The sequence below is a fragment of the Trichoplusia ni genome, chromosome 1 (genome assembly GCF_003590095.1).
Source record: "Trichoplusia ni isolate ovarian cell line Hi5 chromosome 1, tn1, whole genome shotgun sequence".
NCBI classification, from domain to species: Eukaryota; Metazoa; Arthropoda; class Insecta; order Lepidoptera; family Noctuidae; genus Trichoplusia; species Trichoplusia ni.
This window is the reverse complement of record NC_039478.1, coordinates 1,915,561-1,943,402: the sequence shown is the minus strand read 5'-3', so window position 1 is coordinate 1,943,402 and position 27,842 is coordinate 1,915,561. Positions and strand designations below refer to the sequence as shown.

The 27,842-nt window shown below is 34.4% G+C and overlaps 1 protein-coding gene across 1 annotated transcript in view; it reads right to left on the bottom strand.

Annotated features, from left to right (window-relative positions):
- The window catches only part of LOC113506389 (transcriptional repressor scratch 2-like), a 39,279-nt gene that overhangs the window by 9,414 nt on the left and 2,023 nt on the right, over positions 1-27,842 (bottom strand). The gene's annotated exons all lie outside the window — the stretch shown is intronic.

Below are 27,842 nucleotides of genomic sequence, written 5' to 3'. Positions count from 1 at the left end.
GTTCGTTCGAGGGCTTTGTTGGCGGGACTCGGGACTGCGGGCTGCGAGAGTTCGTTCCCGTGTTCCCGGGCAAAGCTGGCGCAGATGTTGGGGAGCCGCCTGTTCCCACTAATGGATGTATGGATTATAAATTATAAAAGCACCTCGTTCAATGCCAATGGGTACTACTCGAACTCGGCGGAAACAAAGGGGATTAGTCTGGGTCCATACGTAACATCGGTAAAGCACAACAAAAGCACTTCGTCTGATTAAAACGAATATGGTTCCAATGAATATGATGGCATTTTCCGATGTAAGAGTGCAACATTGTGGCATGGAAACAATACGGCGCGAGTGCGTGGGGCTCGGATAATATCATTTTCACGAGGTATAAATTATTTGAATCCACCAATTTGTATAAAAGTATTTTAAGCTTTATTAATTATTTTATTTTGTAGAGTTCATACATCCAGGCCCAATTACAGAGTTCATCAATCAATTATTTTCGGTATTGAAAATAGTTATATAAATTCGAACCGCGATTCATTTTGTAATGGAACGGCTAAGTACATTAAAATCCGACAAAATATTTTGTATTCATTTGCAATGGAATGATTTAATTAGCACGTTGGACGGGCTGTTTGATACATCATTATCAATAAATTAACACTAGTAAGTGCGTTTGGAATAATTAACGTCTGTTAATAAAATAATATTCGATTTTCCTGAGAGCCTTGTTACGTTTGCTTTAATACAATCAACTTCAACGTCAAGCGCTGAAGTACCATTAGTGACACGGCATTTGCGAATCAAAACCCATTAAAGTTGAAGCATAGCTTTGTCGGATTGGTTTTCTGTGATATTAGTTGAAAAGGGACGATATTAAAAACACTTTTTCTACCTTAAACCCCAATCGTACGGGTATCCAGCCGATAAAATACGGGCGACATATGCTGGATGCCATAAATTAAAGTAAAAGAAACGCTGTTGCGAAATGTCGCGTTTCGGCGCCAACGAGAGAACTCCCTGCATGTGTGTGTATATATAGGTACATACATATATGTAGGTATGTAAGGTTCGTCGTTCATTCCCACGTGGCCTACATAAGCCCTATCTGACCTAGAAGTGTAATATTACTCTGTTCAGCCCACAATCGGTGTACTTCCGAATTTCGCGAAATCTTTTGTTTTGCGGTTCTATTTTTAGACGCAGTATTTTCTTCTTGCTTTTGCGGTGTTTTAACTAGATAGTGGTTTCTGTTTACCTTCGGATTTTGTGTCGCATTTATTATGGACTAGTGATATAAAAAAAACTTTTGTAAAATTTGAAGTAGAGAAGAAAAACTCTCCAAGATGACATTTTTATTTCAGTCGAATTTAGTTTTGATAAATACATGGTCGAAGTGTTCTTATATTTTTTACAGAAATCAACATTTTAAAAATTTTCATGTTCTACATACATTAATACAAATAACACAAACAACATATAGAGTACAATTTTACACTCTTTACATTAGAGTAAAACAATTACTACAATTTTACCTACTCTTCTCTAGCCAGACACCAATAATGTCTTAGACTGAAGTTATGCAACGGGAGCTTATTCTGCCACCGCGCTACCATTCTAAAGCATTACTTACAAAGTGTGATTGACAGAATAGGGACGCGCGTGTTTGGGGCGGGCGGTATCTAGAGCATTAGCCGTTCCATGAGTGATGTCGGTGACTTAGCACAAACCTGGAATCTATACATAGTAGCGACGTATTTTATGTAGGGAAGCTATTAGGTATGATATTTTTAAGGTCTTGATATCGAAAATGCTGGAGCCGCTATTGAAAGTAGGTAGGTACTTAAGTAGTTGTTTTACGATTCTGTAGGTAGCTTAAATTTAAATAGAAAAATTCTTAACAATATTTATTCGAACCATCTTTGTTTCATCAATTCCTAATCAATAATTAGGACAATGATAGACACTCTGTGGTTCTCAATTTGTATAGGTATTTGGTATATAGAATTGGTGTTGTATTAAATTTCAAAATTTGTAGAGGCAGAAACATTTTTTGTAATTAAAACTTATCTGAAACACAAAAATAATTTCAGATAATGTTTCCCCATAAACCCTATCCAAATTTACAATAAAACCAAACACCAAAAACGAAACTACACACCATTGTTTTTCAATATCAAAAACCAATCAAAACAAAAAAAAAACTATCTGAAAACCAATCTAAAAACAACAAACAAATGATAAATATTATTTCGTATTGTCCGTCAATAAATACAGTTGTCGGATTGCAGGCAAATTGCTGTTGACACCGAGTTTGTTGCCTGACCAAACATTGCAAGGCCACCGTGAAATATTATTTGTTAGCACTGTTACCTACACCTAAATTATACAAAACATAAATATGTGTTGTCTGAGCTGATATTATATTTGAATTGTCAACGATACTGTTTAAGTATATTACCTCCTTGGTATAAAACTTATCAAAACGAAAGTATATAGTGGTGTGTGTATTATTGTAGAATTTGCCGAAATCTTGTCCTTTTCTGTTATTATAAAGATGAAGGTTAAACGGATGGCGTATAAAAGATGAGTCAAAATCATATTATTAATAATATTTAATATAGAAGTATCTAGTATTTGATAGATTAATTAATAGAAAACTGCTGAGGTTCGACAGTACTTTGAGTGGTGTTTAATTGTAAAAGTAATCTAAGTATATGTTAACTTAATCTCTAACCCATACATTTGGCATTATTAGTAGCATAAAGATGACTATATACTATGATGCTAGCTTTAATATACCAGCGAAACAAAATACTACCTGCTTACTGGAACAAATGAATAAAAGAATTAAAAAAATATTTTGTTCGTAAAACCTTTATAAAAGCAGAATCCCAAATCAGCCACCAACTACATTCGAATTGCATTGTCCACATGAAACATTCATTTCACTCGAAATGCCGACAAAGACCGACAAGATTCATTTGTCAGAATTCCAAATTAAGTTTTCAGAACGAAGATAACAGTGCAGCGTTCATTGTTTATTCGTATTACTTTAATTAGTAGACACAACCGTGGGTGGATACGAAAATCAACCTTGTGGCCTTGTAATAAAGATGAGATCAATATCACCGATGTGAGGTAGGCATTCAGGTCGCACATGCACTGTGTAATTACACGTGCCACGTCATTTCTAGGAACATTTTGTTCTCATTTCGTTTGAATAATTACATATTTTGTATGGATTCTGAGAACAGGAAAGAGAAATAATTTAAAATATCAATACCAATATTTCTCGAATATATGTTCATTTTGCAGAAAAACGTCCTTTGACTGTCATTGTTAGCGTTTTGTTTCATTTCCCGAAGCCATGTTTGAATGTCATATTCCAGGAAAGTTTAAAGGATCCCTTTGTGTTAATTTCACAGAACCACTGCATACGCATATACTCGTAACTACAATGAAATAAAAAAAAACTTTAAATCTGCTCTTTTACGTAATCCATTTTAATAAATCTCCTTTTGGAATTTAATGTTCACTACTGGTACTGAAAATGAGATAAAGAAATTCGTATTTTCTATATTAATTTCGCTGATAAAATTATCTCAAAACTCGTACTAATTTCTATGAATGTATCTCTGCGCCAAGTCATCCTAATCCCGTTCAAGCAATGAGAAGAAAATTCAATTTAATTCATTGTCTCGGGGCGAGATAACAGTGATAAAGGGAATAGGTTCTAAGCCTACTGCGCCAAGTGCTCGTCACATTAATACGACGCGGATCCCTGATTTTATTGTTACATTGCTTTGTCTTATTGTTCCTATTTCCCCTAATGAGCGCTCGAATTTCAGAGGAAGGTTTTTGTTGCAAACGTTGTTGTCACTCTTATTTTGCACTGGATAACTCATTTAGTTCTGTCTGACGTGTGAGTAGAATGTAGGATGCAAACGTGATGCTTGCAACTTAATCAAAAAGAAAAAAGATTCGTTTAAAAAGGTCGCGATATAAAACAGTTGAATGATAGATATGTCTCTGATAATATATCCTAATAATTGAATTGATGACATAGAAAACATAAATTGCATTAGTAAAAAACTAAATGCAAAGTTAGGTACCTATTAAATAAAACTTTGATTGTCCTTAACAATTGTCTTACTTTAAAAAATAATCGTTTCTCAACAGCTGTATGGATTCTCAAGCTGTAGAAGTTATTGATACAATAATTTGCTTTGATTAGATACAAAGTAAAGGGCATATAACAAGGTTAAATTGAGTTTGACGTCTAATTGTCACGTCGCCGGAGGCAATCCCTACTGACCTGAAATAACGTAACTGTACTGTACAGTCAGCAACATATGTTCTCCTTCCAAGTACCAGTATTTTTATAGCAACTTTAAACTATATTTTAGTTTAAGACTATTATCTACAGGACTGTTATGTAAGTATATACGTGTATTTTCGACGTATTCCTATTGCCTTGCACGTCGTACGCCATTTGACTTTCAAACTTACTATCATATTGCATAATATACTGTTTTGAGGTGATGGAAGTGTATATTACAGCTATTTAGACGAAAGACTTCAGATTTTTACTATGGTTGCACGGATAGCTTAATGCTAAAGGTTCCTACGTCAAATACATTGCGCGAAACCCGTCTAGATTTCTCTTATCTTACTCTTATCTTTCTATTACTCTTATCTTCATGAAGACATCTTTCTGCATACGACTTGAGTGTCTGTGAATCTCCCCGTGATATCAAAATCAAATTCCTCATTGCAAGAGTCATTAAAAAAAATAGTAAACGAATTGAATTGGATTATTTCAGATTTTGAAAATCTTCTAATATATAAAATTCCCGTATCACGATGTTAGATACCGTACTCCTCCGAAACGGCTTTACCGATTTTTATCAAATTTTATATGCGTATTCAGTAGGTCTGAAAATAGAACAACATCTATTTTTCATACCCCTAAGTGATAAGGGTTGCTCACACTAAAAAAAAATATATTTTTCTTTCCTTTTTTTATAATGTGGCATTAAAAATATATACAACTAGAAATAATTAATTAGGCAAAACAACGTTTGCTGGGTCAGCTAGTAAGTTTATATAAATCGATTTCTGTTGCTTACCCTACCTAGTTACTATGCAAAAGTCTTTGGAATTTAAAGGATACAGCTTGTTAAAACCGTCTGGCTATGCACTATGCAGTCCAGTCGGGTCAAGAATAAGTTTAATATCCAATAGATCCGAATCGATAACTTACGTTTATCGATATAAAACCTATTAAAATTGGCTATTGTAATATTTCACTTCAATCGTAACTGCAGTATCTTGACATAATTAAAACCATTTGTCTATTTTTATTAACATTGTTATGGTTTATGTCAACGCCAAGTCTATAAAGTAACTTCAAATCACGAAACTTGAAAGTCATTGTTAAAGATTATCGTTTTTTTTTTCTAACTTTTAACAATGAGACTTCATTTTATATATTGAAGATACACCAAATCATAATAGGTACTAGAAAAGAAAACAATCATAACGAAATCAGAAAATTAACTTATCATCAAAAGTACAAAACAAAAAGATTCCCCTATTCCCTTAAATCTATCAATTTGTAACTGTCTGTAAAAAAAACGAAATAAAAAAGTCGAAAATTAAACGTCACATACGCATAACCAGAAAATAAAACTTGAACGTCGACAGCCCAGGACTTGCTACTCTTACATTTTGCACGTTAAAATTCGAAGTTCCAATTAACTCGCGGGTAGTTCGACTCGCGCCAACTGTCACTACCAAAACCCTTCTGGAATATTCGAATGGAGTGTACTTGTTACAGACAGACACCCTTTCACAGTTAATTATTCATTGTTCGTAATGCAACGTGTCGTTATGCTGATGTTGTTTTCGATTCGTATTTTGATTGTTATTTTGTGATGGAAACTTGAAATTTTCGAATGGGTAAACCAGTAATTGAAATTAGTCTTTACGTAAGTGGGCTTAAAATGCATAAATGAAAAATTTGTAACGCGTCACTTAACACATAATGTATATTGCCTTCACATTCTTTTTTATCCTATTCCTTTCACATGCAACCTTTCACAGTATTATTACATTAAACAATGAACGTTTTAAATAGAAAAAGTTACGTGAAGCACTGATACGTTCCACGTGCAAACAATTAAATGGTGGCTAGAATCTGTCTTTATGTAATCGTCAGAATTGGATTTAAACTAAGCTTGTTTGAATCAATGTCGGGCATAAATTTAAAATCAATTAGCGACCGACCGATCTACGTTCTATTTTAATATACGTAAAGTATAAAGTTCTGATTACATGCACGGTTTCTTTTGCGTGTGAAGTTATCGTAATGTCGTTTGTGTAAACGTGTTATAGAAATTTGTGTTCAATGCCTTGTTTTGCTGTATGTACTATATGCATATTGCGGTTAATATAATTTGTTTTTTTAAACAAGGATTGGTGACCTCCTTGCGAGGATGAGAGCTAGGATATTGTAGAAGTATATTGAAACCTACCCACTACAATTAATAAAAAATCTCTTACTTACAACTCAAAAACAAATGACAAACGACATTCATTTATTAAAAACTCTATACTCAAAACAACTTATATATACAAAAAATAACATTAATCGTGATTCCTTTTTAAATGACGCTATTACGTACTCGTTCTTCAAACATTTTTACTTTTAAAAAACAGTCCGAACTGAATAATATGTCTGGATCTGTAGCGGGTACTTAAAATGATATAGGTACGTACATTTCGGCCATTATTCCGAGTGCTGTTGCGTTCGAGACGAGGCTTCGTGCCAATATCCGTCTTTATCGATTAGAAGAATGACTGAAGGGTTTATTCTACTACAATGGTCTCCTAATGCAATTGTTCGAATTGTAGAATATCATGGAATCTAGTATTGTTAGCAAATGTATTGTCGGGTTTCGACCTTTGCAAGTAAATTTTTAAAAGTATTCTTTTTTTACTATATAAAAATAACTCGGATTTTCCTTTCTGACGCTATAACTTCAAAACGCACGAACCGATTTCCACGGTTTTGCATTCGTTGGAAAGGTCTCGGGCTCCGCGAGGTTTATAGCAAAGAAAATTCAGGAAAAATTAGGTGGTAGGTAGTAGGTAGAAAAAATTGCATTGCGACGCATGCGAGGTACAGCTAGCTACACTATATATTTAATCTATTAGCTCATTTTCTGGCACGTGATTTTGTTGGACAGAAATGAAACTTGCATATGTTTAAACTATACCGAAAGTTGAAACTTTTTTTTATTAATCTACATACTGATTTCGACGTATAACGCTAAGGGTTAAGGTGGCGCGGGATAGAGAATCGTGAGAAAAAAATTGGCGAAGGAATTTGCCAGTTACGTAACAACGTAACCTAGAATAATAACAGATGAACCTCTGTTTCATATATAATTCATTCGTTGCTACCTAAATACTTCAGTACGAAAACCTAAAGCTTTACCAATAACATGAAAATTTGGCTAACCAATTTATTTTAATCCTTCCAATTATTATCTATAAATCATAATGAACGTTTATTTATAAAGCGTGGAAATGTGAAATACATTTCATCATTTACTTTATCCGAAATGCAAAATTCATTAATTAATTGAATATCGATTATACCCTATAATGGCCATTTCACAAACTTTGAGCTTTGATGGGGTTAGCCTGTTTCATGAAACACAATAAGCGTTTCCAATCCCTGCTTAAAACAATGAACAAATAATATTCAAAACAAAATAATTCATATATTAAAACATTTGTACATTATGACATCAGCTAGTTTTCAAAAGAATCTACTTTAATTTGAATGCCAAAACAGGTGGGCGCGCATTCCGTCGCGATCTCTTGATCTTATTTTTTTTCTTCATGAAATACAACTCCGGCAGTAAGGAATTTAATACTTGTGTCGCGGGGGTTCAACAAACTTTCAAGACATATGCACGAAGAGGGATTGTTTTGAGACTTCGAACAAACAATTCTGGATCACATATATACTTGTCCTATGCGGAATTAAATACTCAACACGTCGTGCAGACGTAGGTATAACACACAGGCTATTACTTCCTCAAATGATTTAAATTAGAATTTCCTTTAATACTAAACTGTATAATTCAGAACTAAAATCTAAAATCAAACCGCGATAAAATCCGTAAAAGTAGTTTCATTTTAATGTCTAACATTCGCGTAAACCTAAGAAACTACTATGTATAATTCAGTTTAATAGAGATTATTTAATCTTCTGCAAGCGGTAGTTACTATATGATCTATATCTGCGTTGAAATACAATGTACATCCTAATTAAGTGAAGCAGACAGTTGCTTTCCAAGTTAGTTGCGACTGTTGTAGTCAGGAAGTCTCTACTGAACAATATCAAGCCTGTATAGTACTGAGTATACTAGACGCCTTTGTTCTGACTTGTAACGGAGTTAACAATGTAAAGGACACTGAATGACTATGGCGCAGTTTCAAGTGGCTCTACTTAAATCAAATGGGGGGACGTTAAAAATGGGCCCATTGAAGATTATCTTAGTTTTTTTTTGCTCATTAATTGTCTTCTGCGATGACCGGGATGGTATAGACGGGTCGCTTGCTGACGTTCGCTTGCTGAGAAAATTTAATAAGAATGTAGTTTTGTGCTTTACAATTTGCTTGGTGTGGTTGTTGACGGGATGCCACGCATTTTGTGATAAAAATATTATACGTTTCAAGCTACAGAATTTTACATATGAGGATTGTGATTGAAGTTTTACCATTTGAGTGCTGCTATTGTTTGCTCGTTTGGCTTAATAGGTATTTTTGGGCAGTGTTGAACGCTATGGTATGGCGTTACGATGACGAAATCCGTGTCAATTTAAGTCTGTGTCATTTGTGACTGTGGTTGTGCCGTAAACTGCATTTTTTTGCATGCTTATCGAATGCTGTCTTGTCATTTAGCACTGAAGACAGTTTGACAATTACATTGTTTTAGCTTGACGACAATGTAATCGTCTGCTGTGATTCCCACTGTAAGCATTTATTTATGCTTTCACCAACACGAGTTCTGAAGTTGAAACGCCGCGAGCTCGTTCAACGTTTAGGTTATCGTTATAAAGTTTATGTGTTGCTAATTTGTAGCGTCGCTGTCTCGACTATTCGTGTCGTGAATAGCATTTACGGTAAATTGCCTCAACGTGTGTCGTTTAAAAGTTTATTTCAATGTGTATTTTTAAACTCCGACGAAAAAATGGGATTGTTGTAAGTTTCACGTGTTTGTCTGTCTGCCTTTTTGTCTGTCTGTGGCATCATGGGTTACGAATGGATTGAGATTTCTTACAGCTATGATTGGCGTATTTCTTAATTCAGACTTTAATTTATAACCAATTAATAATCGTGATCAATAAAAATATGTATTAAAATGTTGTAAGAGATTATTTCCTAAGTACATAAAGTATTTTGAAGCATAAAATACAACGGATTCCGTATCTGACGAAATATGCTTTCAGCATACAAACGAATAGAATACAATTAAATAGAATAGAATACAGACGTAACAATTCAAAGCAAAACCACAAACGCTACTTGAAATTGCTCCTTCTATCAAACGCTCCTTGCTTTGAAACTTGCTCTTTATATATTCATAATTAAACGTTCAATAACGTTTCTCTGAAGTGCTTGTTCCGTAGAACTATAGCACAAAGGAACTATATTATCGTTTGATCAACTTCAAGACGAACTTCTTGAAAGAATTCCATTTTCGAAATAGATGAAAGTTTTTTGTATGACATGCCTAAGGCGCAGACTATACTGACGGCAAGCGAGCGAACATTCTCTTTTCAAACTTTTTACACCCGAACTACAGGGATAATTTGCAGTGTGAACCGAAGTATGAAAAGAGTTGAAACTATTGCTCGCCCGCTCGGCAACTGCCAGTGTAGTCTGCGCGTAACTCCCTCGCAACAATTACTCTAAAGTTCCTGCCAAGTTAACGTCTCATGAAGAGAAATGATTAATTTATCAGACACACAACGTGTTCAAAGATTAATTTAATTACAGCAACGTGTTCTTGCTCTGTATATAATAAGCCAGTTCTGTTAGATGCAATTAGATACTTGAAGTTATGGCATTGTTTTACTGAATCTGAAGTCTTGTGAAGATGAACGGTAGTTGTTTCAGAAATATAAAACGAGCAAATTCTTAGACAAAACTGTGTTCAAGATATTTCTATCTGTGAGGTTTTTTTTTATGTATGTTATCATATCTTGATATACAAAAAAAAAACCACGAAAACAAACAAATCTGCATAATAACATTTCTATGCTTTGAAAAATTTAGTCAAAATCACATACGATCTCAACGCCTTTCGATTTGATTCCCAAAAGTACAGTTAAATGAAACCTACAACATTTAAAATATTTTTCAGTTCTCATTTCGTTTGAAGGGAAATCTAATTTCCTCCGAAAATGTTGTTTAATTCATGAAGACGGGACTGATTGCGAATGCTGTTCGATTTAAATGCAGTAACATTGAGATGAATCTCTAACGATGGACGATTCTGATACCTCGTCGGGAGACGAGCTCTGGACCGAAATCGGAATCAGAGTACTTCGTAATTGAATAGTGAAAACCAGTATTTGGTCTGGTAATTCAATTTAATACGAATTCTGAACAGAAATTGGGTTTGAAACCATTTTCGTCAGGCTGCTGCTAAATCAATTAATTATTTTGACAAACGAAGTTCGTTATCAATTAAATTGATAGTTGAAATGTTTAATTTATTAATATTAGATAAACATGTTTCGTGTAAATTTAGATCAATAATCAATAATTTAAATCTATTCATAAAATTTATGCTGTCTCACAGATTTATCAACTTTAGGTAGATATAAGTTTAGCATAAGCAAAAATGTGAACAGTATGGAAATTAATATTGAAAAAAAAAACATCTCATTACGTAATATTTTTGTAACATTATAAATACTAAGGATTTCTTTAATACCTATTAGAATAACTTCATTGTCTCTACAACTTTATTATGAAATAAAAACGCTTAATTAATTCATCCAGAAACCCAATCTTCAAAGGACACAGGATTAATTAGTGTTTGAGAGTTGACAGTGCTAGCTACAAGAAAATTGCATATTACAGAAGCGTTGATTGAATCGCGCCAAGACCTCGGGAAAACCTTTTAAGCTATTAGTGCATATTGTTCTCAAAGAGTTAGCGCGCGTCTTGAAACAGCTTTATAATTAAATACGACGCTCACCAGGTGGCGCTGGCGTCTTGTCTGACTCACTTCAGATTAGAGATAAAACAAATATTTTATGACATTTTAAAACTTTCTTTTTACTTCGTTTTATTCGGCTTGGTATATCGTAATGTAGAATTGTAAGTTTCGTTTTAAATTTTGCTCTTAATTCGATTTAACGAATACTGTTATTGTGCAAATTGTTTGTAAGAGATACTTATGTTAAAAAGCATTTTATACCCACTTGTACCGAGAGGAATTTACGGAAAATATTTGAAGCACGCTCGGAATTTAAACCGCTCTCATAATTAATCCTTTAAAGGGAAAACAGAATGTTATTTTAAAAGCACAGTTGTATTTTTAAGCCTAGCTGAAGATTCTAGGTATTTGGGTGAATAAAACCTCAAGCTTTTTAACTTAATGGGATTTCAAGAAAAAGGTAACACGGATACAGGTTTATTACTCGTTTAAAAGTGCTTTCTACGTAACTGAGGGTTAAATGGTACACATTAAACTAAAAGAGTTTACTGCTGGCCGGATGGGCGTGCTGGCCGCCATTACACACTACCTGCCTTGTATTTCACGGGTTTAGTTGAAACAACTTTGAATAAGGTTCAATGGGCCTTTGAAAGCTTTATTTAGAGACTGAAAAAGCAGCACAAGGAGTGTCTTCATTTGTTTTGAAGTTTTTCTGTTTTTCTTACGTTCCATATTTGACCGCATTGCAGTTTGCTTTTGCCATTTGTATCAAGGATGCCAGATGATTTAATTTTAGGCTATTAATCTGGTCTCTTATTCAATATGACGTGCTTCGATATACTTTGGATGCCCGTAGGGGTAAATACATCTTTATTTTACTTTAAAGTAATTTTTTTCTGGAAAATTTCGGCAGCACACAATTTTGTACTGCCCTAAAATGATAATGCAATTCGAAACTTTCAACAATTTGATATACGCGAGCCTATCAAACAAACTGTTGGAGTGAATACAATAACATTTTATTATTTTCAATCTGACAGCGCCAGAGCGACCGGGACGGAGGGATTCCGCGGCGACCGCAGAGTTGGAATCTAGCCTTTGGCCAGCAGAAAGTTTTAACCGCAAATGCAAAACTGAACAGAAACCTTTGAACTTTGCAATTTCAATTGTAGAGTCTATTGCTTTCCGTTTTCGTAATTGTTACAGTTATTATTTCGAGTACTGAATAATGTATGTTGTTAGTGCTTTGTTTTAATGAGGCAAAACATAAAATATTTTAAAAATTCAGTATTAAGTTTCAGTATTACGTATTTGGTGATATTGAGTAGTTGGTTTAGTTTAGATATGCATTTAAATCAGTTCAAATGTGACTTCAGTTTCACAAACAATATTATTCATCATTGCTGCTAATTTCCTTGAAAATCAATGAGAACGTTATTTTATTATCGCTTGATCTATCCGCCAAAAGTAAGCTTGCTTACATCCAAAAAGTCTAATAATATTGGTTACCAAAAACACATCATCGAAACTCATCCCAACATATACAAAAACGCCAGCAAAAATTACTCTACCAACAGGATATGAAACAATAACCGACTTTGTCCTCCTATTGAAGACACTTGAATAATTACTCCACTCGCTAAGTACGTAGGGCTAGCTGTATTAAACTGGGAGCTATGCGCCATTGATCGTGGCCTCTCTGCCTCTTGGGCACGTTAGCTACCGTCGCGTGTCGACGTCGCTTTCTCACCTAACCCTATTGTGCGCGTTGGTAACCTGTGATGCTGATATTTTCTTTTATTAAATCCTGGTGGATTAATGCAATTAAAAAGTTTTAGAAATATTAAGGTAACTATTAGGTAATGGGTACTAGCATTGTAGGCAACCGTTTATTTTTATTTTCAGCCAGAATTTACTAATTACTAGGCTAGTGACGCAATATCTAAATAAGATTACTAAAGAAGAACCTTTGACAATATATTAAGCCGGTTCCATCATTACCTTACCTTAATTAAATACATAATCACATAGTCATTAATTAATGCATAAAATAAAATTACCTCCGGTGACAAAATGAATATTAGAGAATTTTTGTTGTTTCAAAATAATAAATCTGGAGATATATTTTTAACTGATGACCAGTAACTTTTTCAACAGATACTTTTCGAAAATATGACGAAGAGTTCGAAAAAACACGATGCGGCTAAAGATTTCTGAATAATATAACTGTCCCTGAAATATTACGTAATCTGGCGCATATATTGACATGCCATCGTACATACAAAAGCCGTCCATAGAACTTCTTCAACGAACTCTATAATCAAAAGTATGGTCAGCAAAACATTGCATTTCCCTGAAGTAAATTACGTGAAGTAGGGTCAGCATACTTTTAATGTGTCGAATGTCCACCAAGCAACGACTTTAATTTGAACAATTTTCGCTACGTAGAAACGTGTTTGAACAAGTTTGTTTTCCTTGGAGGTGGCCGGTGAGGTCTGCACACAGCGCCGACCGCCAATTATTCACATGACTATTTCGTCGATTGTGTCCCAACCGAGTAATTGTTTTGCCCACTGTGTTGCCGTTGTTTACAGTCTGGTGATTAAATGCGGAGCGGTTATAAAGTTTACGCAGCATGCTGCATGCTCGTTTGATTTTGATATTGTATTTAGAGTATTTGTCTGGTTAACAGTTTGATGAACTTTAACCAACACTGAGTTCATTATAAGTGTTTTGTTTTTTCAAAGAAAATACAAATCTATCTGGTTCTTATTGAGATGATTGCAATAAATTCTTGCTGGTCCTAAATTCCTACAGGAATTCTACAAAAAACCGGTATAAACTGACTTTAATTCCACCTTTGACGTAGAACATATCTTACATTCAACAACATACCTCTTTTTCATTTGCCTTCCCACGAAGTTCCCACGTTGTATAGTGGAGGGTATGAGCCCGCCTGTGCCGTGCTCGTATACTAATGCCCACGTGCGAGGACGGCACAGGCGGTCCCACACCAACCACCCCTCTTCTCCTTGAAGTTCAGCTGATATTCTTGTGTATATTGGTAGTTTTTGTCGAACTAACCTTAATTCTATGAAATTTGAACTTGAGCTACAATTTTGGACCAGTGGTTCCCAAGCTTTAAGTAATGACGCACGCCGCGCTAGTAATCGATTTACTGACTTTATGCAGAACCATACATTTTCGCGAGTATTTATAAAGTAACAAAATGTTGAGTGCTTGCGTTATTTTTTAATTTGTATGCCTATTATTGACCTAAGATCTACTATTGTGGTTTATGACTAATGTAAAGTGAATACCTTGGGTAGAGTGACAACAAAATGTACATGTAAGAGCAGCGACGCGGCCATAAAAGGTTGGGAACCCCTGATTTACACAAAACAAATTATTCCATCCTATGCTCTGATTTTTGTATCATTGAGCGTTAAACTCAACTCACAGATGACTAACGCCCAACATTAATAACGACACCTGGATGGATATCCCTACTACAGATTGAATTTTGACTTAAGGGCTACTCATCATGTCAAATTTCGATCTCTAGAAGGGATATGTCATCAAAATTGGGCATTAAAATTCCGTCTGAAAACAAACGCTTTGTTACATTATAAGAGGAGCACACAGAGAAAAGGTAGCTGAAAAAAGTGTACAAAAAGTTGTATGCGGTGGCCGCTTTGTGCGACTATCAAACAATTCTGAATCAGTTGTCAGACGCCTGCATTTAAATTTCGCTGTCAGTTTGTCCGCGAGTTTCTGTCAGCGGCAAAACTCCATCAAATTGTTCATGACGAATTCATTTTGTTCGGACTGTTTGCCGAAAATCCAAACTTTTTCATCGGGTTTTTGTAGCTCACAATGAGTAGCGTTCACACAAATAAAAGTTACCGTGGAGCTGCCTTGTTAAGAGAATTACTGTTTGTGTTTGAACGACAAAGCTTTACGTTCCTGTGTATAATTTGAAAATATAAGTACACATGAATTTAAACTGCAGCTTTGTATAACTTGGAATCGGTATTAAATTATACCGTAATATATTTCTAGTTATTCTTATTTTTAAAACTCTTTTAGTAAACTGTTCATTAGAATTTGTGCTCTTTATATAAAGTTAGATGTTTTAAAATATTTTAGTTACTCGCATATCTTTTATCCGAGTTCCTAGTACATCACGAATTGAACTAGGTATCCGTACTGTTGACCTTTATACGTATCAAAGTGGGAGGATCGTAGGCGGTCCGTGGGCGGAGCTTGCAACCAAGTCTATCCTACTGAAATACAGGAAACTATTAAATGTTAAATATTATTTCAACTAATTAAAGCTCGATAAATAATTTTGATAATGCATCGATACATTGTAACCGATTATAAACATCGATTTATTCCGTTAATTTATTTTTGAGTAGTGCGTGTATCGATACAATTATAAATACTGGGGACTCATCAACCTAAACTAAAGGCCAACTACAATCTGAGTCCTCAACATTTAATTGGCTTTATCTAAGTGCTATTATTGTCACCAAGAAAAATCGTATCTCGAATAATCTGAAACCGAGAAAAACAATAAAACAAACCGCGTGTCTGAACTTCGAAAAAAAATAAACGCTTTCCTCTAAAGCCGTGTCGAGTTTGGCGAGTGTCTCTCGATCGAATGATCTTTCAGATTAAAACCTTTTCGGATTGAAGCCTTAGATAGCTGGTTTTTCTCATCGCCGTGCTGAGAGCTCGTTAAGGGGCCGTTTTTTTTAAACCTTTTCATGCCAAGAGCTTTAGGCAGACAAGCGATCCTAATTTGAATATTCGTCGACGGATTTTTTGATGATTAGCGTGGAATACTGATATTGTTGGGTGGAACTTAAACGGCCTTTTGCTTGTGGATTTTATGTAAGTCTTTAGGCTTTTATCGGCTCTTCAATACACTTTTTGAGTAAAATGTTTGTAAACGAAAAAGAGTTTACCACTATGTTGTAACGGTTGTTACATTATGAGATGTATATTTGAGTGGATAAGATTTCAAAAAAGTCATTAGCCATGACAACGAAAACAAACATTCACCAAAAAGCCTTCAAAAACTAGAAACTCCATTTTAATCCATTCTAAACATTGAAAACGAAATTCAAATCACGAAGCAAACGAAAGTATTTATAATTTATAAACGAATGAAACACTGACCGCTCGCGTCTCGATGCAACTTAAAATAGACATCCATTCAACTGAATGACCGTAGTACGATGCAGCGACGGTAGGACTGAACTTGGTTCTCATAACTTTGTATACAATATTGTGTATTCATGGAGAGCTAAGGCCACGGCCTCTTACTGGACACGTGGCGAGTTTACTGGTGTGTGTCGATTGTGTTTTGTCACATTGTTATCGAGGGCTCTCGTGTCTGTCGAACGTCATGAATAGCTAATATTTAATGAGATCGATTTATATACGGGAAGATACGACATGTGTGGCGAGTTTGTTTTGTTGAAGTTGTAATTATAGGTGTTTGTCAGGGCTTGTCGATGTTGAGTTTACCTTGCTTTTATTAATTTTTGTTGATTGTTTGTGTTGTGAAATTGCGATTTAGGAGGTCTAGAAAAAATTATGATGATCAAATGATCTTTTTTTGTATGGATTATTGTGTGTAATGCAGTTTAGTAGCTAGAAAATACGATTAACTTGGTAGTTATAAAAATACTAAGCACCTTGTTAAGGTTACTATTTGCAAACAATTGAAATAAAAATTAGTGATAAATTACGTGCCATCAAAAGGTGCTGAAAACGGTATCCAGCATTTTTGAACTATTTTATTAGATTTTGTATTCACTTCCCTTTGAGTTTAGCGGACGCCTTTGCCTAGCTGTGGGTCCAAAGCTATAAAAAAAAGTATTTGGAATAATGTTTTATCTATGATTAGAACGACACCTATGGCACTTTGCGACCAACAAAAAAAAGACGTATTGTCTTTTATAAAAAGTTACTTAGCCGTAATTCTATTAGTACTCATTCAACGTGAATGCGACATGCGGCTATTATAAATAATTCCCTTAAATTACAGTGCTTGTCGACATGTTTTAATGATAGCTTCGTGCCTTTCCTTATCAAAGAAACGGCAAATACTTGTTCAATAGTTGACACACTTTAATGTACTTCGTGTATTCCGAGAATAGGTTAATATTTGTGAGAACTTGTGGAAATCGATATGTTTTATTGTTGGTTTTAATCAACTGCGAATTTGTCTTTGTTAACTTGAATGCTTTACAATATCATATCAATTCGACTTTCGGAATTCGACTCTTTGTTTTAACCAGGTGTTGACTGTTGCACGGTCATAACCTACTCTTAGCTTTATTTGTAACCTCAAAAAATCAAAGCGAATATCGTCTACCAAAAATACGGCGAAGTAGTAAGCTCTACGTAATTCCCAAACTCGAAATCCCGTTAACAAACATTCGATACCAATAAAACTGTCACGAACTAAGGCACTCCACCACGGAGTCCGAATCTCACATTTAACATTCGAATCCGCATTTCAGTAAGCAGGTTGATTCGAAAAGGTTGCTTCAATTAAATTGGCGGAAGGTTTGTGTTCCAGCTTTGAACTGGCGCTTGCTCATTGGACAGAAAATTGAAAGGACTCGTTTGAACGAAAACCAAAATGTCGAAACAGTTCATTGGTTCTGTTAATTAATCTTTGGGGTAAGCTCGTTATTCAGGGCTAAATACGTTCGTAAATATTCCCGTTTTGTACTGTAAGTAGATAAGTATAGAAAGGTAAATGTTGTTTCCTAATGAATTTAATGTTTTAAATAAAAAATACCTAAATAAGTAGCTTTGTTAAGTCAATAATATGAAATTAAAAATTAAATAAAAGCAAAAAAGGTTTAAGTGATGCAATCAGACATTCATTTAGCTCTTTACACAAACTAGCGCCGCAGACATGTTTCAGAATCAAATTATTTGATGTACCGCTCCGTAGTTTTAAAATACAGTAGAATTAGTCTAAAAGAACAATAACATTACCGCTCATTAAGTTGCAGCATTGCTTCAAACAAAGTCTTTTAATTAAATAGAAAAACAAATTTCTCATTTATTTTAAATTGCAAAAATAAAACCAATTCTCTACACTGCCATTCACAAAGAGAACTTTAAACTGAATCGTTTGAATATCATCAGAACTAGCCACAGAGAAAATACACAAGCGAAAACATTATTGAAAATCGGACGAGCAAAATAAACAAGATTCAATCATTTTAAGCCCTGTAGATATGGAATATTCCTTGTCGATTTTCAAATATAATTTTGAGCGTTGAAGCTTCAAGTGTGCTATTTGATGAACACAGCATAAATCAGTGATTGCGAATGTACAGAAAAAGTCGTCGGTTGCGTTTCGCGAACGTCGGTCGGTGTTTACTCGGAAAACACTTTGGGAGCGCCGCGCCGCGCCGGCAACATCGTTGTTTTTCTTTCGGCCGTCATATTTTCGAAGCAATCGGTTGAGTTTTGCATCGCTCGTTGCCCACAAAAAGAGGCTTGAAACGTCGTTCATTTGCGGATGTGGTTGCTTATTTTTTTAGACACGTGAATTTTAATTAGTCTATCAGCTTTTAATTTTTTGTGCTATGGCGACACTCCGCTTAATTATTTTTGTGTTTTGGTCCGTGTTGGGCTTGTTAACATTTTAATTTTCATGCACTCTTAGCTTGATCATGGTAAAAAATATTTGCAATGTTTCGTATCAAATTTAAGTAGTATTTGGAAACTTTAACTTTATAAAACTGTTATGACTACTAGTTTTTCGAATAAGCATCCAATAAGACTGCCAATATTCGTAGTAGAATCGAGTTGAACAATACGTATTATAAAATTGTTGATATCGATTTTGATTCCCGAAAGATTAATGCTCTATCTTCAGACCAATAAAGGTTTTATTCGAAAGTATATAGCAAAGTTGAGACAGAGATAAATAGCCTTTATCGTGAAATACTGCATACTCATCCGAACTTTAATAAAACGTCATAGAAGTAAGAAACTGTGATATATCAAACATTACTTGGTTTCAACTTTTATTTTGATTGAGTATCTTGAGTTTAGAACTTGGACTAATTGGGGTTTTTGAAGAGAACTCTTCACTTTCACTTTATCACATATAGAAGACTTCACTTTGTTTTGAAGATTTATTGTAACTTCAAGGTATAGAACTTGTAGAGCATAACGTATTATTTCCATTATAGTTGAGCATTAAAAAAGTCTGCAACTAACGCCATAACAAAAAAGAAAAACGGAGAAGCATTTGAATGTGGAACTACATACCAACCGTATGTTTACTCGGTAAATAAATCTAGAATTACTGTGGTCATTATTACGATAGCGATCTTAAAGCCATAACGGCTACTGTATGCTTTTTATTTACATTTACCAATTTAAATAAAATATCAGAATCGTAAAATAGGTAGATTTTAACCGCTGGCTCACGACAAATAAGCCATGAAATGAGTCTCTCACTAAAGTGCCGTAATCGAAGGCTTATCAATGAATGACACCTCATAATTAGCTATAGTTTTAATTGATTTTATGTTTGTAAATTATTCAGGTTATTTCCTGTAAACGCAATAAGTCTCTCCATCTATTGGTCTGCCCGAATCATGGCTCGGATTATTATCGGGGATTTTTTAAATGTTCAATTTTCTCGTGTTACCCTTTTTGTCGCTTGTTTAAACCCATTTCAATCCGTACAAGTTCTTGATCGGCGGGCTCACCACTCGAAACAAACATCGCATGTAGGCATGTTGGCAGAACGCACTGACGCGCGGTTTGGTAGGCGTACCTGGCTTTCACCAAACTTCGTAGAGTATTGAGACGTACTGTTTGGTGTGGAGCTGTATGAGCTGCGGTTGATCCATCAAAGTGGGTAGTTATTTGAGTAGTTCATAGGTATGCTTCTACCTGTGTTTGGGGAACGGAAGCTAGTTGATAACTGTAGAGGTAGGGAGAGTACGCCTGCCGTATTATTTACGGGTGGATGGATAAAGTAGGGCTTCGTACTATAGGTAAAGGTAGAGTCAATTGATCCCACGTACGCTACGTTTGCGTGCGTTTTAACGCGTGATTGCTTTGTTCGTCTGTTTTTATTGTTTGGCTATGCATATTTATAAAATCAAGAGTCATTATAAGTTGTAAACACGCGCGCCGTGCTTGTGAAATACTTCAGAACAATAACGTTTTTTCTCCGTATGAACAAAATACTATTTTAATGTAAGCAATTAATATTTGTCAGTTATGGGTTGACTAGATGATTCTATACTTTTTTTAAGTAACTTGCATTATAACAATTATATTTATTTGTTTTTAATTTTCCCCAGAACAAATTAATACGAAACAGACTCTACTTAATGGCGCGCCTCTAGACATTTGTTAAGACAACAGATATAGGAGGCATAAAGCAAACATGTACTAAGTAAAGCGGTGGCAGTTAATTGGTATCATCCGGCCGACGGCTAGCGAAGGGAAATCAATACGTGTGGCCGTGGAAACGTGACCGAAACACGATATTTTAGGCACTCTACGCGCTACGATAATCTTATAATACAATGTTGTAGAGTTTAGCTTTCAAGGTTATTTTTTTTGGGATTTTTTTAATCTGCGGTCGTAGATCAATGTCGGCGTGACGTATGGACTTTTTAGCTAAGTTTATTGTGGGATTTTTTGGTGTAAGCTTTAAGATTTTGCTAATGTTTGAAAATTAAACTTACAACATTTATAACATCAGTCAAATTTCAACTCGTGTACTATCATTTCTCCATTATATTAGCTACATTTACTGTATATAACGCTACTCAGAATGCAACTATTTGGCAAATTTTAACCGTGCATAATCGCATTAAACGGTTGCCTGCAATGCTTTTAATCGCTTAACGTATACGAGAAGGTGTGAGCGCTGTTCGTAGCGTACACGAGTTTCGTAGACCAATTTACACTACGCATTTAGAGTGCTACGAGCGTAGCATTTAATTCAATTGATGATGATTTAATCTGTGAACTATTAATAAATTAATAGGATGAGTTCAATTCTGTTTGTTGTTAATATAATAAATTGCTTTCTGTATATTGCGTTTAAATAGCATCTCAAATATACGACCAGTCGAAATTAAACCCGGTGAATACAGAAGCGTAAAATATGAAATGTCTGTTTAAATCGCTCTGGAAAATATGAATTCCGTAGGGAAGGGTATCAATCAGGCGAATGGGATCGAGAGCTTTTAAAACTCTTCGGTGATAAATAGTCGGATCGCGTCTGCCACTTGTCAAATGGTGAAAGGCTGTAAAAGGAGGTTGCTAACAGATCCGATTCGAGCGCCAACTTTTTATATCATTGATCTGTTTTGAAAAGGCGCGTCTGTTATCAATGCTTGGGCTAATCTCCAAGTGCTTCAACCTTTTCGTCTGTGAAAATATATTTTTGTAGAGTTTTTAATATTTTCGTAGAATAAGAAACTTTGAATTCGTTCACAGCATAGCTAATATCAAAACAATGCCCTGCATTTAGATTGTCTTTTATTTGTTAACTATTACCAAAACGGGCAGGTGAAAATATTCAGCTCATTTAAATACTTCAAGTCAAATAAAAACGTCCCATAATTTATTCTACAATATACAAATACAAAGCACAAGCGAAAACATCAGAACCTATCAATAAAACCCATACTTAATTAAAGACCGAACACGATGAGAACGCTTGAAAATTTACAAAAATATGTTAAGTGGCAACCCCGACCTGTGTTCCGTTCCGCTTTCGATTTAATTAAATCGTTTTATTCGGCGCTCAGAGCCCCGTCCGGCGAATTGGTGCCTCAGAATATGCGTCGATCACAGCTTAATGCATTTTAATGAGAGACAAATTGTTTCGCCTCTGGAATTCATCGAGTTGTGTGAATGTTTTTAATCGATAATGTTTTTATGCATTCTTAATTGAGATCTGATTTGTTTTTTCCGCAGCACTGTTTTGTTTTTGTCTTCTTCTATTTGAGTTTTTTGCTTTGTGCCAATTAACTGTTAGCACTTATTTGCTGCTTATCTCGTTGTACTTGAATAGATTGGCTAAAGCCTTTTGCTTTTCTTGATTTAGATTTACTTTCACCTTTAAGGGTGATTTAATAAGAGTTTAATACAAATTATTAAACTCTTGGCATTTATCGAGTATTTTTATCTATACTGACTTATCGTTTTCTAGGTTTTCATTCGTATTGTCCTTTTTTTGGGATGGTTTTGAATCAGGAATACTGAGAGTCTAATTCATGGGGCTATATGTAATTATTTGCTTTGTGCTTTTGTTTCAGTGCACGTCTAGGGTGTCATTGGGTTTAATCTCTTTATAATGGTTTTTCAGAAAATCGTGTAATTTCTCTAAATACTTTACTCTTAATACTTTGTATTGACTTAAAACCTTTTTGCTTTTTAATTACGTATGAATATTACAAATTATCAGTTTATAATCCCAATCTATATTAACAAAATATAAGTGAGCGACCTCCATATAAATAGATCAAATATAAATGTAATTGTAAAAGCAAGACCTAGAAAGCACGTGCGCTCCGCCATGTTGCAAATTAAACGCAATTACTGTCCAATTACGGCTATCCGTCGCCCCTGCTGGTTGAGTCTAAAGAACAAATAAATTATATAGGTAAACGAGGCCCTTTAATTACGTATCCAGTAATGTACTTATCGAATCAATAATATTACGGCACGTGTCACTCTACCTATCATTTTTAGACTAATAAGGACTACTGCTAGTTGTAGTTGCATCAGTAAAAAGAGAATGCTCTACATGTTTTGAACGAGCCATCGTGCTAACACATTCCTTTAAGAGTTGTTCCTTTCCTTCCGAAAGTCTAACTGGATAAATATTCATTCAAAAACTTTAAATTACTGACATAGAGTTGTACATTTAAGACCGCTCTCTTTGTCCTTTTAAATTCTTAGCGGAACGTTCCAGCCATTATGAATTAAAACTTCAGAGTTTTTTACTCAAGCCAATCTACTTGACTGCGCTTAGTTCACGAATAAAAAGTGCAAGAGAATTAAATGTAAGGTCGGGAAGTTAAGGAGAAGTTAGTTATTCACCTCCTTGAAATGTATCCTTTTGTATAAAATGCTTTGTAATCTGTTACACACGAGGCAACGAAAGTCCTCGATATCGGACGATATAAGCTCTTGTAAAAGGCGGCTTAGTGATAGTTTGAATTGTAGTAGATGCTTTCAGAGTAAAGTCGCCATGTATCGGATAAGCGTTGCGTGGACGATGTCAGTCATGAAAATCTTTTTCTTGTGTGCATTTGTTCCTATAATAGTGACTCTTATACCTAATCTGACCAAATATATGCAAACCGATTAGTAACTTATTTTCAAAATTTTGTTTTTTTTTGCTTTATAAAGTTGTGTCTGTCCTGGTTTTCTATTATAACAACTTGATTTTCTATTTTTGTATAAGATAATTTTTACTTTAAAGAAAGTTCGATTTATATTTTCACGCCATTTCCCAGTAGTTTATTGCTTCGAAGGTCGTTGGATGCGTCATTGAAACACGTGTCAGCTTTGTTTGTATATTCGTTGTCATAAGCCATTATTATATCAAGTTTAAAATGAAAAAGCCTGCATTTAATGTTGTTTTCTTCTATTTAATCTTTTTGACTGATAATGGATCTGATAGAGCCATTTAATCGATTTGATAACATTTTATTGTTTTTTTACTGTTGTTCGATTTGTGGTCAGATTGTTTAGTTGCCTAAGGAAGCAAAAATAAGTCTTTCAAATGTTAAGGGACTGTTGAAAACAAATGCGTGTTATTACGTGAGCTTTTCGTTGTATTTTTGTTTACAGCCGATGAATTATAAGATGTTAAATATTATTTTTTAACAAGTAAAGATTCATAAATACTTTTTTATACAGAGATTTAATAGAAAATAAAAATGTGACCTTTAGAAAAGCACGGTACTTTTTCCACAGTGATTAGCAATTTGTAGTGAATGTGATATCGAGGTATTTATCCTTGAGTGCAGCTGGTCATTCTGACGTCAAGGAAAGGTTAACACCTACCTATATCAGTCTTAATAACGTATACACTTCGCAGCAGCTGATCTATTTCTCAGGATTGCTGTAAGGCATTAAAAGAATGAATTTTAAACGATTTCTTTTGTATATTGAAATTTTAGTACGAGGCATTTCAACACCTTTGTGATGAATCAAGGTTAGATAACACTTGTATGTCTTATCCGCTTAATTAAGCAGTTTATTTTACGCGTCATCATATTTGAGTGTATGTAGTTTAAATAGTATGACAAAAAATATTTTCTTATTTTTATTTATTTGTTTAAAGTTATCTAAAATTCTAACCTATTTCATATCAAGTATAAATAATAAATAAATAAATAATTAACTTTAAACTGTTACTTTACTTTTAACTTAAAACGTAAGCGTAATTAACGTAATTTCTCTTATTTTTTATAAATATATGAGAATCATATTTTTTATAAATATTAGAAATAGTAGGTATATATACGGTGGAATTGAGCAACCTCCTTCTTAAGAAGTCGACTTAATAAAGGTATCTCAAAAACAATTTAATCAACTGCTTTCTGAGTGTGAACCGTTTGCTCCCAACAAATACGTCATTCCAGTTAAATACGTAAGTTTGATGACCTATAACTCGGACCTACACGGAACTCGTTGCGTGTATCTCTGATGGACGGACTAGTTCGCGTGTTGAACTCCGTTGATTTAAGTACTAACCTTTAATTTGTAAATCTAACGTCAATACTCATCATAATGCAGACACTGATAGACAAGGTATGTGTTTCGTCCTTAATATTCAGTTGAAAATTTATGATTGACTGTTATTGGTATAAATGTCTTGGAATTTATCATTTTAGTTTGTTGGCACAGCTTTAGATAGTTCTTGTTTCTTTTTTTATATTATTAGTAGTTTATCGTTTTTTGTGAACATTGAATTGTAATTTTCAATTGTAATCAAACGTGCTTTACTTTTTCTATAGTATATAGAAATAAATTATATTTTCTATAATTGCTACGTTAATTCTCCAGGTTTCCTTCTCTTTAAAACTGCTTCACTTTACTATTTTCTACTATTAAATTAAGATTCTGCTTATCCGTTCATTATTTTTATAGCAGTTAACTTTACATTAAAACACACAACTTTCTCAAATGAAATACACTCCAGATATTAATTAAATATAAAGTAATTATCCAAGGAAGCTTCAGTTCGTCGAAGTTACATCTTCGGCGGAACTTTGTCTTGCTAATAATTGGCAGACAAAATGTCTGGCTGCGGTATTCTAAGTTTGCCTTCATACTGAGAGCGTCCATCTTTCAAAGCAATAAGTTAAGAGTACTCTAACAGTGTTGAGGTAACTGTCAAGGGGGGAAATGTACCCTTAGATCCCAGACAAATATTGTAGATACTTAGCGATGTTTGGTATTTTATGTCGAACTTAAGTGCCATTTAGACTGTTTCGTTTTGTAACAGTGATAGCTTTGTCGTATGACCGTTTGCTGGTAAGTTGAAGATGGGTGTTTTTGAATTCATGTGTTTATTAAAAGGTAATGAAATGATTACTTGATGAGCCAGCCCAGCACGTTTAAGATTTTTAGTGCTAAAATTAGGCTACAATTTTTAAACGCTTTGAAACCCGGTTGTAAATCAAACAATACGAAAAAGAGAAGACGACTTCTGACTGAAGACAGTTCTCATATTTCTTCATTTGTCATCTCACTTTATTTTCAAGTCACAACATTCCTTTTTCATTTTCCATAGTCTGTTCTTCATAACAAAATACGTTTCATCGTAAATAACCTGCATTTTCCTAGAACCGCACAAAGGTGACCTATAACAATTTCCCGCTAATGGCGTTGTTGTCTAGTCTCGCTTTTTACATAATTAAGAAGTCTGGCGTGAATGAGGTGACCTGCTTTTGCAAACATTTATCTTTAGAAAATGCATTGCTTTTAAAAATACATTACTACCGCAAGAGATGTGAATGAATACTACTATACAACAAAATACCAAATCTATTCAATATATAAAGCTGAAGAGTTTGTTTGTTTGAACGCGCTAATCTCATTAACTACTGGTTCAAATTGATTTTTTTTGTGTTCATTAGACCATGCATCGAGGAAGGTTTTAGGCTATATAAAATCACGCTGCAACTAATAGGAGCGAAGATACAATGGGAACTGTAGCAAAAACGGACAAAAATATTCATTTTCGAGGGCATCCGGTCAAAAATTCCTAACTTATATCTTCTAACCACGCGGACGAAGTCGGGGGAACAGCTAGTACAAAATAAGATTTGGATTACGAACTTATCTTTTATAAGTGACTGCAGTTGACATTTATGCTTTTAGTGCTAAAATTCGTTTGTAGGTAACTGCAAACTGCGTAGTGAACAGAAAATGACGGGCTGTAAAATATTAATAGGTCGTAGAAGTGCGACGGTCGTAATGAACGTGAACAGATTGTTTCATGCCGGCGTGATGCGAGTAGTTGTCGCTTTATGACATACGAACGACGTTGATAACTCATAAAATATGATAAAGTTGTTATATGAAGGGAAATCTTTTGCGGTATTAGACGACTGTTAGTAATGCGCTTGTTTTCTTCGAAGGAACTAAATTTTGTTAATAATTCTATTCATTACGTTGTTGAGTGGACTAGCATGTAGAAATAAATATACTGTATTTCAATAAAAACAAATGACAGTCATTTTTAATGTCAATTCGATCTCAGTGTGCATTTGTCTTACATGTAAATTTTTTGGATGGTATTTTAAATTTGGTATTTTAACAATACAAAAAAGTCTATTTATAGAATAATCTTTCAACGAAACAAAGAGCGTATTTATAACCTCTTTACTAACCCCCTGCTGTGCTGTTCCGTATACCTGGCAAATATCGTTTACCGTCCGATGTACAGACCGAATCAGATACCGGTCTCGATATAGTCCCAATTAGGGCATAATTCCCAAAGGGCTGCAGGTGTGCGCTGTGAGTACCCTCTTACGACACACGGCCGTTCATTAATTGGTTCTCTGATTTAACCATGCGTGTCATGTGCAAGAATATTTTGCAAGATGCCGTTCGTTGACGGCGATGGCAATTACTTTTGATGGCAAAGTTACGCGGGTTTGTTCTGTACATTAGGTGTTTTTTTAATAAAACCTCTTAGGGTTGTACCTAGAAAGATTTTGTTTTAAGGTTGGAGTTAATTGTTACTATTAATAAATCGGACTTATCGACATTTAAACCATAATTATAAGCCATCGTTTTAGTTGCATTGGATAAAGTTTTAGATAATATATTTTCACATTAAAAGAAGTATATTTTTGTGCTCAGTAACAAGGTTTAATCAAAGATGATAGGAGCACAAGAACGAAGACATAAAACATATTAAAGAACGTTTTAGATTATTAAAAAAAAATGAACCTTAATTTTACTTTTAGTTGAAGTTTCAACGAGTTACTTTACATGATAAGCTTGTGTTGCAGAATGATTATCGTATTAAAAGTATTGAAACCTCTTTTGTATTCGA